Source organism: Macrotis lagotis, chromosome 1 (genome assembly GCF_037893015.1).
Source record: "Macrotis lagotis isolate mMagLag1 chromosome 1, bilby.v1.9.chrom.fasta, whole genome shotgun sequence".
Classification (NCBI taxonomy): domain Eukaryota; kingdom Metazoa; phylum Chordata; class Mammalia; order Peramelemorphia; family Peramelidae; genus Macrotis; species Macrotis lagotis.
The window spans coordinates 261,892,312-261,906,368 of record NC_133658.1 but is presented as its reverse complement, the minus strand read 5'-3'; the positions used below and the strand labels follow the sequence as shown (position 1 = coordinate 261,906,368).

The 14,057-nt window shown below is 38.6% G+C and overlaps 1 protein-coding gene and 1 long non-coding RNA gene across 2 annotated transcripts in view; one reads left to right on the top strand and one right to left on the bottom strand.

The window, feature by feature from the left end:
• RBM38 (RNA binding motif protein 38) overlaps positions 1–14,057 on the bottom strand; it is a 130,213-nt gene that overhangs the window by 23,008 nt on the left and 93,148 nt on the right. The window lies entirely within an intron of this gene.
• The window catches only part of LOC141504924 (uncharacterized), a 52,588-nt gene that overhangs the window by 4,372 nt on the left and 34,159 nt on the right, over positions 1–14,057 (top strand). The window lies entirely within an intron of this gene.

Below are 14,057 nucleotides of genomic sequence, written 5' to 3'. Positions count from 1 at the left end.
ATCACAAAGATCAATGACTTTTGATCTGGGCAGCTTGCTTGACCTGGTGGTAGTAAGTAAGAACCTGTCTTCATCTTAGCTGAAAAAGAGCTCCACAGTAAACTGGGTAACATGTTGCAGAGGCAAGAGAGCTAGAGTCAGGAGATCTGGGTATAAACTCAATGCTGCTACTCCCCCCCCCCCACCCCCCTGCCTAGTGAACCAAAGAAACTCACTTCCCTTTACTGTCTCCTGGGGTCATCATCTTTGATAAACAGATGTGATTAGATGATCTCAAAAATACTTCAACCCAAAATGATATCCTTAAGAAAAAACAAAACTTTTTTTGAAAGCTGGATGCAAATTTTCTACTAAGTTCTATAGAAATTTAAGATGAATAAAATGGGGGGCGGCTAGGTGGTGCAGCGGATAAAGCACCTGCCCTGGAGTCAGGAATACCTGGGTTCAAATCCAGTCTCAGACACTTAATAATTACCTAGCTGTGTGGCCGTGGACAAGCCACTTAACCCCATTTGCCTTGCAAAAACCTAAAAAAAAAAGGTGAATGAAATGCCTTTCTCACCACAAGCCTGTGAGGAGGTTAGTGCAAATACTGTTCCCATCTTGTAGATGGGGAAGCTAAAGTTCAAAAGATGAAGATGGGGCTTAAAGCCCCATAGCTAATAAGTCAGAGAAGCAGTGTTCCCACATAGATCTTCTGACTTCCCAAGTCTAGTGGCATGTTGACATAGCTGCTGCTCAGTTTCCTATAACTCTTACAACTTCACTCCCCAGGTACGATGGATGTGGGGGTGCAGAGGGGTGCTAAGGACAGATAAGGGAAGCAAAACCACATCATTTGACTCCTTCCGCCCACTTGAGCTGCTCAACTGAGTCTCAGTGATACCCTCTGAGGGAGGAGAAACCAAAAACACATGCTAGGAGTAGAAGCCTGAGTGGTAAGGAGAACCGTGGGTATATTTAAGAGATCATGACAGAAACTGAAAGCCAGTCTCACATGAGTCAGCTTAATTCCCCCAGCAAAACCTGATGGAAACTTCTGTTCAGAGAGAGAGAGGGGGAACATTAGTTCTCAGCTCCCCTCTGATATTTGTCAGCCCTGAGATCTTAAGAAAGTTGCCCACCCTCTCTCTGTACCTCACCCCCCCCAACCCACTGCCAACTCTGACTAATTTGTAGCAAGGGGGGGATGGGGCTTGATATATATGTAAGCATATTATATCAAGCCTTCTTTGTCATAAATCATATGTATATGTATATAGATACATGTATGCATGCATATACATACATATATCTGCATGCAATGTACTGGTGTGCATGTTTCTGCACATATGTGTAGGGTGTGGATATTTGCAATACAAGGGATTCACTGGACAGGAAAACAAAATAAATCTTCCCCTTTATCTCCCTAAAATTAAAAGATTAAGGTTTTTCATTCAGGTGGCTTGATATTAGGTCACCTTCAGTGAGAAGAATCACCTAGGAAAGTGATTAGTTCATTCAAACAAAATCCTCATACAAAGAGAAGCCCCAATTTGGTCTGTCTTTCCTCTTTTCTGATGCCATTGTGTCATAGGATTACAGTGAAAATAGGTGAACTTACTTCCTGCCAACAAACTATAACACTTGCCCTGAAAATACCCTTGTGTGTATTTTATAAGTAGCTGCCAATTTTAAGACATCTGAGGGGTTAATTCTTGGTTGCAGGCTATCTTTAGGGAGGAAACTGGTCAGCTCCCAGAGTTCCCCAATAGAAGTAAACTGAAGTAAAACAGAATGAAGTGAAGTGAAATTACTTGAGAGAGTTGCTGATTGTTCATAGCCACTCTTTATGTTGGTAAAGAACTGGAAATTGCAAGGATGTCAATCATTTGGGGAATGGATGAACAAGTTGTGGTATTTGTGGTAGAATATAGCTGTGCTATAAAGAGTAATGAGTTCAGTGATCTTAGGCTTGAAAAGACTTGTACAAAATGATGAAGAGAGAATTGAGCAGAACCAAGACAAAACTGTATACAATAACAACAATATTGTTTAAGAATAAGTTTAAGGGACAGTTAGGTGGTGCAATGGATAGAGCACCTGCCCTGGAGTCAGGAGGACCTGAGTTCAAATTCGTCCTCAGACACTTAATAATTACTTAGCTGTGTGACCTTGGGCAAGTCGCTTGACCCCATTGCCTTGCCAACAAAAAAAATACAAACAAGAATCAGTTTGAGTGACCATCATTTTGACTACCATACACAAATCAAAAATAAATGAAGAAAGATACTATCTGCATCCAAAGAAAGCAGTCATAAATAGAAGCATCTATAGAATAATTTTCCATATGTATATATGTGTGTGTATGTACACACAAATACACACATATATATGTACACACACACACACACACACACACACATAAAACTATTTGTATCTAATAGTAACCATGGTGGGAGAGGGAAGGAAAAAAAAAAGGGGAAAAAAAAGAAATTTACACCATAACTATTGTATATTTGCATGGAGTAGCAAGTTGCAAATAGTAGATTTGCAGTTTCATATGCAAACATCTTTTTATATTATACTATGCTATGGAAATGTCTGTTTTGTTCCATGAAATGAAAATAAAATAAATAAAGATAGAGAACTGCTGATCTCTTATATATAGATTTTAACAAAGTCTCGGCAAATTATCTCAAAAATCTCTGAGGGGAATGGTCAAGCAATCCAAATCTCTAATCCCCTGATGTAAATATGTCCCTCCATTGATGAGATCATTACTATCTATGGCATCCTATTTTTTGGGATGATTCTATTGGTTAGTAAGTTTTTCTTTACATCAAGCTTAAAAATGCCTCTTTGCAACTTTCCTCCTTTCTTCTTAGTTCTTTCAGGAAAATTCCTCTTCCACCTGACAACCCTTCAAATGACTGAAGACAGCTGTAATATCCTCTCTTAAATCTCTCCTCTAGACTAAATATTCTAGCTTCTTGCATAGCAGGTCACCTCCCTGGCTGAGCACTGGAGGAACTAGACTTGTAGAATCTTAAAATTAGAATGGATTTCAGAGATTAACTGGTCCAAACCTCTGCTGAAACACGATTTCCTCCCTCCCCTCTCCCAATCATTTAAAAGTGTAAATCTGAGTTGTCAAAGTCCATGACAGCCTCAAAATGCCCTAGCACTAATTGAACAAGATTAAAGGTAATTAGGAAATGTTAAATAATAATATAATGTTAAGGCAATACTAATTTGTGGTTTTCTAAGTCACTATGCAGAGCAGGGATCTGTTTCTATTTGAATTTGATACCACTGACGTAATTGGTGCAAAATAGACAACATAATGAAGAGGGAAAAGGAATCCCAAGGAATAGGGTCCTTGCCAGGCAGTGTGGGGAGAGTTTTATATCTTGGTCTTTTTCAGTGGGCCATTTGGGAAAGATCATTCACAATCAGAAGCATCTGGTTGATCCCCAAGTCTATCTTCATGACAAAAGATATCAAAGAAAAAGAAAAAGGTCCTATATGTATAAAAAAAAAAAGTTATAGCTACTCTTTTTGTGGTGGCAAAAACTGGAAATTACCTATCAATCAAAAAATGCCTAACTTGTGGTTTGTGAATATAATTCAACATAGAATGTTTTATAACAAATAGGAAATAGATCATTTCAAAAAAAAGAAGAAAAGATTTATATGAACTGGGTGAAAGTGGAGTAAGCGGAATCAGAACAATTTACACCATAACATCAATATGACAAAAATGAGCAGTTCTGAAGACATTTATATACATATGAAGAATGAAATGAGCAGAACTAGTAGTAAAAATTACATGATAACAAAAGCACTCGAAAAACAAACAACATTGGAAGCTATAAAACCTATAATTGATAAAATGGCCATATAACATGTCAAAATACCAGTGATGAAGCATATCACCCATCGACCTTCTGCTAGAGAGGTGATAGATTTAGAGTGTGAAATAAGCTACATATGTTTACATATGTATATGCAATGTGTATAATGCATGTGTGTTTGAATATATATATGTGCATATAGACACACATAGATATAGATACACGAAAACAGGAAAGAAAAGCAAGACAAATTTCTTTTTTGATTGCATTATAGAGAACAGGAAAGAGGGAACCATAGATGTGGAATGCATGTACTTTTAGAAAATATCCCTCTTATATTAGTTTTGCCCACTTGGTTTATTTTGTTACAAGATGCCTCTAATAGATTGGAAGTAATCTGTAAATGTCCATAATGAAAAAAAGTATCAATAAAACCTTTTATTAAAAAGGCAGCTAGCTAGAGGCATCTGTTTGGTCCCCATCTCTATTCCTTCTTTCTATGACAAAGGTGTTGAAGAGGATTGGCTGTCCATCAGGGAGACCCTCCCCCTCAATGGGTTTAAAAGAGAAAAACAACTCCTAGTCCCAATCTCTTCAACAGTTCTGAACAAGTGACTTGGGACCCCGAGAGCCCTCCCTTGGACTTTCTGTGAAGAGCAATAGATTTTTCTCCCCTCCCCTATAGCAACTATAGTGACAGCTCACACATTGGAGTGACAGCATCTCTAAATGAGTTTGATCTCAAGGCCCTGGCTGCCTCCCCTGCTTTGTTTTTCCTTTCCGAACACAGGTGACTAAACAATGATCCTGAGATAAACGTTTAGCCTCAGCAAGGCTTACTAACTTTGAGAGGTCAAGAGTTCTTTGCTTTTGGTGCTGGATTCTCTAAAGGAGGTACCTCCTACAATTACAACTTTACTGTGAGACCTACTAAAAGAACTCTAAGTCATCCACACCCCAAAGATATGAACCTCAAGACAAGCAGAAGGCGAAAGGGATTCTATTGTTAATTTTTTTTTTAGATTTTTGCAAGGCAAATGGGGTTAAATGGCTTGCCCAAGGCCACACAGCTAGGTAATTATTAAGTGTCTGAGACCAGATTTGAACCCAGGTACTCCTGACTCCAGGGCCAGTGCTTTATCCATTGCGCCACCTAGCTGCCCCTATTGTTAAATTTTCAATGTGACCATTGACTCCTCAGAAATGGACAATCTAAAACTCAAGGTTTAGTGTATTATTTTGGTTACCTACACTTAAGAAAGAGTAAAATATTGATAATGCAAACAAATTAGTGAAAGAACAATTTTTTTTTTAGAAAATTTCCAGAGCCCCTAGTTTTTAACCATTTTTCAGTATTATGCTATTGACATTGCTTGAACTCAGAAGAAAGTTAAGGGTATGGAATCATCACCAATATGAAGGTCTAGGGATTGTAAACATCATCATCATAACAATAATAATAATAATATAATTGACATTTCCATGGTGCTTTAAGGTTTGCAAAGTACTTTACAACCATAAGCTCCATGGGGGGGGGGGGGGGGGGCAGGGACAAAAAACAGTATTTTACCTAAACTTTATACCTTTTTCAGAACTTCACAGTTCTTTGTTTACTGTAGATGCTTAATAAGTAACTCACTCTCTCAATAAATAAAAAATAAGCTATAGTTTCATAAAGTTTACAAAATACTTTCCTTACTGGGGATATCATTTGTTCATTTTACCCATTTTTAGAATAGAATATTGAGGCTCAGACCTGTCAGTGACTTGACAACAGTCATATCTTTGGTAAACCCTAGAGCTGGGATTCAAATCCCGGTCTTTTTGCTATATCACAGTTGAAGGAAAATAGAAAGAGCTATTTGCATAGTGTCTAACACAGAGACAAGGTTTTATTACTCAACATACCCTGAGAAATAACTTTAATCTATTAATCTCTCTTGTTGAAAAATCAAGAGAGTTTTTGGTTTCCCTTGATTTTTTTGCCTTTGAAAGGATTTAAGGATCAAGAAGTCTTAAAGGGCTCAAATGTTCCTGAGATGCCTACAATATTTAGGCATCACTCCAGAGACAGCCTAGATTTTCATCAAAGGACCCCTGCAGAGCTGCACACATTTGGCTGCTGTCCAAGAAGTCTTTTCCCCCTTGTCTTAAATTTTTGTTTATTTTTATTCTGAGTTTAACATACACTAAATAAAACTAACATTTCCATATTAAAAATAAAATGGAAAAAAAGGATTGTACATGAAACTGTGAATTCTATTGTACAGTTTATTTTCCTTTTTAAGTATATAATAACTTAATGTAACTTTCTGAGCTGTTTTGTTTTTCTGTCTTTCCTCCTGGTCTCCCTTCTGTTCTCTAATGTAATTTTTTTTTTAATTTGATGGCACAGTGAATAGCATGTTGAACTTAGAGAGGAAGACCTAAGTTCAAATTTGCCTCAGATGTTCACTCACTAGCTGGGTTACCTTGAACAAGTCACTTAATCTCTCTCAGCCTCAGTTTCATCATCTGCAAGCTGTATAATAATGGTGCTTATCTCACAGTGCTGTTGTGATGATCAAATAAGATAATATATAGAAGATTCTTTGCAAGCTTGAAAATATTTTATAAATGCTAGCTATTATTATTCTTTTCATCATTGGGGGCAACTTCAACATTGTCTTCCTTAACCCCCAACTCCCTCTCTCAATCTGGAAAAAGAAAAAGAAAAAAGAAAACTCTTGTAACAAATATTCCATTAAGCAAAACAAATTCCTACACTAACCAAATGTCTGAAAATTTATATTTAATTCTTCATTTGAACCTATAATGCCTCTCAAGAATTTGGTCTCACACTTCATCATCTGTCCCCTGAAATCCTATGTGGTTATTACATTAACAATAATTTTTCATTTTTTTTAAGTTTTTTCTTTTAAAACATTATTGCATGAATTGTTCTTTGAGTTCTCATTTAATTATATAATTCACATAAATCCAGGTTTCTCTTGAACTGCTCAATTCATCACTTCTTAAAAACATAACAATATTTTGTTACCTTTAAATATTATAATTTATTCAGCCAGTCCCCAATTGATGAGTAGTCCCTTCATTTCCAGTTCTTTATTATAACAAAAAGAACTTCCATAGATATTTTTGGACATGAAGGCCTTTTCCCTCTTCCTTTTTTCTCTTTGGAGTACAGGCTTAATATTGGTACCATGCATGTATATTTTATTGACTTTCGGGCATAGTTCCAAATTACTTTCCAGAATAACTGGAACAATTCATAGATCTGTTGACTACTTTACTGGGTCTGTTTTCCCCACAGTCCCTCCAACAACTATCATTTTCACCTTTTTTTTTCAGCTCCATAAGTATAATGAGAATTTCAATGTGCATTTCTCAAATTTGTGATTTTGAGCATTTTATATGCTTATTAATAACTTGTATTTCTTCCTTTGATAACTACTTTTTATATCTTTTGACCATTTTTCTCTTGGAACAAGATATCCTGTAAAATATTTATCATCAAAGTCTTCTAAGTCTTATCTTAACTTCTATGAAAATTAAAAAAAGACTTTAAGCATCTTTGTATTCAGTTTTCTTCAGAGTCAGTTAATGGGCAAGGTGAGAATTTCTTTGTACAAAACAGCTTCTGTGAAATGAGAGGGATGAAAAATATTGTGTATCATCATTAGGAGAGAATGTTTCAGCTTAAGAGTAGGAGGCAGAAACAGAAAAGGTGTCAATCTAGACATTCAGGACTTAAAAGTGATGAACATGGGAAAACATGATCCTCATCTGTTCTGTCTAGTCAAAGGTCTAGAATTGAATGTGGGCTCCTTCTATCTTTGACATTTAGTGACTGTGACTGAAACCCAGGGGCAGGGAGTTAAAGAGAGTAGTTCATGAGCAAGTAGGGTTAATGAAGGTTTGCAACTTATTTGAGAAATTTGGAAGTGAAAAGAATGAGAACTATGGAATGACAGTTCAAGGTAGAAAGCAGAGAAATATTTTTTTTCAAGATGAGAAGCTTTGGTTTTCCAAAAAAGGGAATAACCTACTTTCTCCCATGCCATAATTATAGGATCCTAGGTCTAAATCTGAAAGGAATCTCAGAGGTTCTTTGCTCATAGATGAAGAAACTGAGTCACAGAGGGGTCAAGTGACAAGGATACCAAAGCTAGAATCTTGAGTTAAGGTTTGAAGTCAGGTTTTTCTGCCTGTAAGGCAGTGTTCTATCTATTACACCATGTTCTCCTGGTTATTCTACTCTGCTCAAAGGGATCAGTGGAGACTCCACTTCTAGAGTCCTATTTCTGAGCAACTGGATCAGGGAGTAATCTTCAGCCCCTTTTATAACTTGGTGTGGGCAAAGATAAATTCTCTGCAAAGTCAGTGGAATAGGAAGAGGGAGTAGAGATGAGGGGTCAAAACTGGGGACAGGGATTATAGAGCTATTTATCATAAAGTTTGACAGGGGATTCCTATGATAGCATTAAACACATTTCTGGGTAAAAACCAACTCCTATGGGAACCTCCTGAAATGATAATAGAGCAGATGGACAACCTCCTCTTTTCTCCCAAATGGCAGCCTTGTTATTAGCTTGCAGGAGCCCACAAGATCAGAGCTTACCTTTTCCCACAAAGATTATACTCACCTTTTCCCATCTCATGATTGAGGGTGGCACTCAATTCTCTTAGAAGAAGCTTATTTCAGCTACCCTACAGGATGTTCCAGAAAGTCACCCCCAACCCCAACGCCCTTGCTGGGCATAGAAGGGATACTACATGGTAGAGCAGTTTAAAAATAGGAGTCTAATGACTTCTGTGATATCTTATCTGTGAAAACAAATCTCCCCCCGTGGCTTAAATATAGTGCCTGTCAAAACACTTTTATTGGGAGAATGAAGCTCCTAAAATAGGGCTCTTTCCTCTGTATTTTGTTTTAGTCCTACATATCTTGTGTTGGTCACTTTGCTAGACTGATCTTCTTTACCTCTGAATTTCCTACCTATTTCTTAAGGGCTAACAAAAGCACTACCTCCTTCAGGAAGCTTCCCCAGATGTCCCTGCTTATTTTAATAGCCTTCCCTTTAAATTCCCAGTTACTCTGCTTTGCACCTCCTTGCTCTACTTACCTCATAATATGAGTCATTCTAGTTCCTACTAACTGTAACTTCAACAAGGGTAGGAGCTATGATTTACTTACACTTCTATCTCCCCTAGACACCTAGAATAGGGACTCCTGCTCATAACCATCTCTGTTTCAACAAACTTTGAAAGTATTCACATTAAAAACATGAAAGTCCAGAGACCTAACTCCCCAGTTGGAAAACATGATTTCATGGAAAAATTATTGGATTCCAGTCCATTGACCTGAATTGACATTAAACCCTGCTGACTTTGTGACCTTGGGCAATGAGAGATGCCAGTCAGTCCTGGAGTCAGAAGGACCTGGGTTTGAATCCCACCGTAACACCTACTAGCTGTATAACTTTCAGATCTCATGTCCAATGTGTCATTATTACCTGAGTACTCCTTATTACCCCTGTGAAATCTTAAACTTCCCAGTATCAGGGATTAAACATCCTTTAGACCTTTCTAAACATAAATAATAGTAATAGATCTGGGAAAGAGTTGAACCAGATATAACTCAAAGGCCTCATCCCATGCTAAATCCCATAATCCTAAGGCTAACCCATATTTATATAATATTTTATTTACAACCCCATAGGGTAAGCTCAGTTGAATAGTTTTTCAGTTGTATCTGATTCTTCGTGACCCCATTTAGGGTTTTCTTGGCAGAGATACTGGAATGGTTTGCCATTTCCTTTTCCAGCTCATTTTATAGATGAGGAAATTGAGGCAAAGATGGCTAAGTGACTTGCCCCGGTAAGTAAGTGTCCAGATTCCAAACTCAGAAAGATGAGTTTTTCTGTCTCCAGACCTGGCAGACTATCCAATGTACCACCTAGCTACTCATAAGGTAAATTTGCATTTCACAGATCAGAAGACTAAGGCTGTTGTCCAAGAGCATACAGGTAGCAATATGGCAGGGTCAAGATTTGAATCCATGTCTCCTGACTCATTGTCCAGCCCTCCACCACCCAACCTCCAGACTCTGGTTGTTCTCTATTGACTCTGTTACATGCTGGCCCCTGGTCTATCTTAGGCAAACGGGGGAGGCCCTGGGGGGGGGGGTGCTTCTTACTAAAGCAAAGGAAGAGATGAGGGATGGATGATCATAGGTGCTCTGGAGGTGCTGGAATTCTGCCAAGAACAGATATTCTCATCACACTTTTTAAGTGTGGACACTGCTTGTTCCGGATGGAGAATGATTCATCTTGTCTTCACAGCCCCATTCAGAATTCTGAGAGCTTTTCTCCAAGCTGATTTTTCAAGGTTCGGAGCTGAATATCCCACAAACAGTATCACATTTTATAGAACTTTAAAGTTTAGGAAATTCTCTCCTTCCAGTAGTTCCATGGCAGCTAGGTGGTGCAGTGGATAGAGCACTGGCCTTGGATTCAGGACGGGAATTAGAATTCAGCCTCAGACATTCATCACTTACTAGCTGTGATCTTAGGCAAGTCACTTAACCCTAATTGCCTCACATTTGGGGGCATCTCTAATTATCCTGATTCATAGCTGGCTACTGGACCCAGGTGGCTCTGGAGGAGAAAGTGAGACTGGTGACTTAGCATAGTCCTCCCTCACTAAAATCCAATTCATGTGTTTGATGTGGCATCATCTCCCTGATGTCACAGTCTTCTTCAAGAACAGAGGACAAGGGGGGCAGCTAGGTGGTGCAGTGGATAGAGCGCCGACCCTGGAGTCAGCATCTGAGTTCAAATCCAGCCTCAGACTCTGAATAATTACCTAGCTGTGTGACCTTGGGCAAGTCACTTAACCCCATGGCCTTGCAAAAAGTAAACAAAAAAAAAGAATAAAGGACAAAATAATCATAAAAAATAACATTTCATGTTGTCCAGAAAGTAGTATAAGTATTGACAGGCTCAGAGAAGTTACTAATTTGCACAGAGTTGGTGGTGTGGTGGAGAGAGAGTGCTGGTCTAGAGTGCTGGCCTCAGATATTAGTATGTGACTCTGAGCAAGTCACTTAACCCTGTTTGTCTCAGTTTTCTCATCTATAAAATGAGCTGGAGAAGGAAATGGCCAACCACTCCTGTATTTTTGCCAAGAGAACCCTAAATGGGTACATAAAAGTGTCAAACACAACTGAAAAACACATACTGAACAACATGGCTAATAAGTATTAATGCTAGGACTCAAACTCAGATATTCTGACTCCAAGTATAGAACATCTCTTCCAGGATATAAGGTTCAAGGGCTAGTCCAGTACGTTGAACAGGCCTTAGTCCCCTCCCCATTTTTGAGACCCACCAAGTGATCTACTTTGGTGTGAATTTGAATAACTTGTTCAAAACAGCTTTAAAAGATTGCCACAGGGAGAAAAAAAAAATTCCAACTAGAAGTGCATATCCTAATCCTACTCCACTATTTGATTATATCCAGTAAAGCACTAAGGCCCTTATTTGGTAGTCCCCTGCCTTGGCCTGTTGGTGATCAGATGCTGCTATTGTGGGGGTTGTGTTGTTGCTCACCATTTTCTAGTGTCTTTGGAAGTGTCCTGAAATGAGGTCACCCAGCTCCCAGTAAAGCCCCAAACCCATTCACTCCTTCCCCTCTCTGATTCTTCTCTTGGTGGAGGCCAATTTTAGAGCCACCGTGGTATGTTGGGAAGAGAGATTCCCCAGAGCTTTCTGGTGCTGGGCCCCTAATACTGCCTTCTGCTGGGCCTGGCTTGGGATTTCCCAAGGTTTTGTCTATATATGGTAGGCAGACAATACTGCCAGCACAGAGTATATGTAATGCCTCATCGAGTATTGTTTTAAGAGGGTATTTGGAAATTGGCATCAAGTCGGATTCTTGTAAAAACCTGGCAGAAGAAATTGTTTGACAGATTTTGACATACCAAAGTCTTTACAAGGGGGATGCAGGAGGGGGGGTGTAGAGATCTCTGGCATATCCTAGGCAGTATTGAGTCCTGTATCGGAAGGGCATGCTCTATGTCAGCTGTAATGCCTGGCAGAGAAGCTTGGCCACAAGTCTCTCAAAATGAGGGATCAAAAGGTCCCCTTGGAATTGGGAGGGAGGGAGAGGGAAAAGACAGAACAACTGAAAAACTGCAATTAGGTCTGGTATTTGCTGCCTTTGCCAACACCATTCCCCTGGTTTGAAATGTCTTCCTCCTTCTCTTAGTCTATCCAAATCCTATTGCTTTTCAAGACCTCTTCATACAGTTTTCTCTGACTTTCCTGGTCAGACATGAATTCCCTCCTTTTGCAGACTTCTATGGTCTCTATGACTTGCCTGGCATCAAACCATACAAAGCAACATGCATAATCTTGACTTCCCAACTAGCCTGGAAGTTTCTTGAGGGTAGGACTATTTTTCTAAATGCTATGCTCTCCACAATGGCTTAAGATAGAATCCATATGTAGTAGACACATATCAAATGGATAGTAAATAAATAGATTCATCTATTAAGTCATATCCCATGGACTTATCCCAAATGTTTAATCACCACTGACTGCAAGTCTCCCTTTCTAGAGAATAAGTCAATCTTTCCCTTTGGGTCTCAGTTTCTCTATTTGCAAAATAAAAGAGTTTTTGACCTAGAATCCATGAATAAATTTCAGGAGATCTATATACTTGGATGAGGAAAAAAAATTTCATCTTCCTTTTCACTAACTTCAAACAGAAATTTAGTATTTCCTTTAATTATTTAAAAACACTTTTCTGAGAAAGCATAAAACAGGTTTCCTCAGATTTCCAAAGGGTCTGTATCACAGAAATGGTTAAGCATCCATGGACTAGATAATCTCTAAGATCTCCTCCAGTTCTAATGTTGCCTAATCTAGACTCCCTCTTAGTGTTGACCTAGTGTTTTCTAAGGTCCCTTTCATCTCAGACATTTCAGAGGCATGGATAAAGAACTGGAGCTAGAGTCAGCTAGAGTTCAAATCTTGGCTGTGATTTGTGATCTTGAGTAAGTCATATAACTCTCATCTGTGGTAATAATAGCACCACATATAAAAACATATAAAATATAAAAGACATATAAAAAGTTCTTGTACATTATGCTAGCTATTCTTATTTTTAATGCACAGTTCTCTCAAGATCCATTCAACTCTGACAATCTGTCCTCTGCCTTACAAGTTCTTTGTGAACCTTAAGTGCTATCTAAATATGAATTGTTTGTTCCTTCCAACTTTATATTCTAGGAGTCCATGATTCTCATTCTGCCTCAAGGGGGCAGGAGGGATACCCTCCTAATATCTCTCTCAGACTGATGACTTCACAGAAAATGCTATTTCACTATGAGGTTCCCCAACCGGATGCCAAAGGGTTGCAGATGCTGGAGAGGAGGAGTTTGGGGGGATGGGAGAAGGGGGTTAAGTCTGGTTTATTTACTACTCAGTGTTCCAGTATAACAGCTTCCTATGTGTTGCGCAACTAAATCCAAGTATGCCATATTATGAGGTGGGCGGGGCTGGGAGTGGAGGTGGAAGATGTATGCCACTAGAAGGCTGTCCAGTGAGATTTTATATATTGGACTTATTGCAGTCTGAAGAGGGTACAGAGTTAGGCATTATGAACTGGACCAAGTTCCTTTCTTTTAGCAGCATGAGGAAGGGAAAAGGGGATAGAGAGACAGAGTGAAATAGAGACAAAGAGACAGAGAGAAAAAGAGAGAGAAAAGTGATTCAGATAGAGAAACAGAGAGAAGTAGAAATAAAAGATAGAGACATACATACATAGATAAGTAAGTAGGTAGATAATGGATGGATAGGTAGATAGACAGATGGATGGATGGGTGGATGGATGAATAGACGGACAAATAAACAAATGTTAATAACCAGATGATAGCTGGGTGGTAGATAGATATAGAAAGAAGAAGAGAAAGAGGAGAGATCACTAAATGATAGACAAAAAGACAGATGATGGTGAGAGAGAAACAGAGTCAGAGAGAAGAGATTCTATATTCAATGGAATAAGATTTGAGAGGCAGAAGAGATAACAGAGAAAGACAGAAACTTAATCAAGGAGAGAGGAAAAAGACAGAAATAGAGACAGGGAGAGATAGATGAAAGAGACATAAAGAGAAAGAAATAGGGAAAGAAAGACTGAGAATGGAGAAAGAAGGAA